The 1447-nt window shown below is 37.1% G+C and overlaps 1 non-coding gene across 1 annotated transcript; it reads left to right on the forward strand.

The window, feature by feature from the left end:
• The first annotated feature begins 820 nt into the window (after nucleotides 1–820).
• Trnad-guc lies at nucleotides 821–892 on the forward strand. The gene has a single exon. It is a non-coding gene; the product is annotated as a tRNA-Asp (tRNA).
• Nucleotides 893–1447: the final 555 nt, after the last annotated feature.

Raw genomic sequence — 1447 nt, forward strand, 5'->3', positions numbered from 1 at the left:
TGCTGATAAAGAAGTGATCGTTTAAAGCTGTCTAACTAAGCAACCATTTTCTGGATGGGACTCTGCGCAAACATAAAGGCAAGAGTTCAACGCGGACCCTTGCATTCAAAATGCTTAACTGAACTGTGCCTTATAACACAAGGGCCAAATAAAGATATTTAATTAGTTTAAGTATGGAGTGGTGCAATGAGATTATCGGTAAAAAAGGACAACAGAAGCAGAACAACAGAAATTAGAAGGATGAAAAAATCCTGCATTGGGATCGAGGATCGTGTCACAAATTTTTCCAAAGCTCGAAGAAATCCCTTAGCCAGTCTATAGCTGCTCCCAAATCTCACTGATCAAAAATTGTTCTATCCTTCGCAATAGATTTTCAATGTCCGCGGGTATATATCAACACACCCATCAGCCCTGCTCTGTGGACTGTGACAATAGACAAAAAAAAAAGAGACTTTGGGCTCTCGATTCACATAGAATACATACTGATCTAAAACCTGGCATAAGTATATATAAGTAAAAAAAGCATACACTTACAAGGTTGAAGTACACCTTGAATGGACAAGAAGATAAGGGAAGATTTGTCCGATGGCTTAAGTATTTTGTTTGTGTTAAAATTTTCTAAAAACTGCAAATTGCGATAATCGCTAAAATAGAGCCGGAGAATGAAGACCGGCCATTTAGTATATCTAAAGTTAACAACAACATTTTTTAATTTTCACATGTTATCCGATTTCGGGGATGGTTTTACAGGGTTATATTATATATTTTTGTTATTACAACAAATTTGTAAAAAGCATCAATTGCTGCTAATTAGCTCATATCCTCGATAGTATAGTGGTTAGTATCCCCGCCTGTCACGCGGGAGACCGGGGTTCAATTCCCCGTCGGGGAGGTTTTCCTACCTGAGGTAGCGCCTTTTTTTTCTACTTTCTAAAACCAATTTACATAATCAACTTAGTTTCAAAAGCGTCCTTATGACTTCTAGTTAGTAGAACTCTGCACTTAGACTTTTAACCATTTTGAATACAATCAATCAGTGTGTTCTCTGCACTCTCCTAACGCCTCATTTTAAGCCCTATGTTTATATTCGAGACGATACTGCTGCTTGGTTATTGTGGGTTTAAATTGCTTACGAGCGAATCAGGATTATTTACCAGCTTCTTCGATGGAATTCAACAACGCGTAACGGATGGATGAGCGGATTTATGCATATGGTTAAATAGAGTCAAACTGTTCTACTTATCAAGAATTTCTGGGATCTTGGGATTATTTTTCTAAGCAATGCATGCATGCTTTAAAAATACTCCGCCATCATGCATCGAACCATTTGTTGTAAGTAGTAACTAGTACGCGATAGTTATGATCAAAGCAAAAGTCGAGTTTTAGTCACTTATCATCATACCATCGAGTCTTTTATATAAAAATTTATTTAAAAACAGCGAAGACC

This window comes from Glossina fuscipes, unplaced genomic scaffold (assembly GCF_014805625.2).
Source record: "Glossina fuscipes isolate IAEA_lab_2018 unplaced genomic scaffold, Yale_Gfus_2 109, whole genome shotgun sequence".
NCBI lineage: Eukaryota > Metazoa > Arthropoda > Insecta > Diptera > Glossinidae > Glossina > Glossina fuscipes.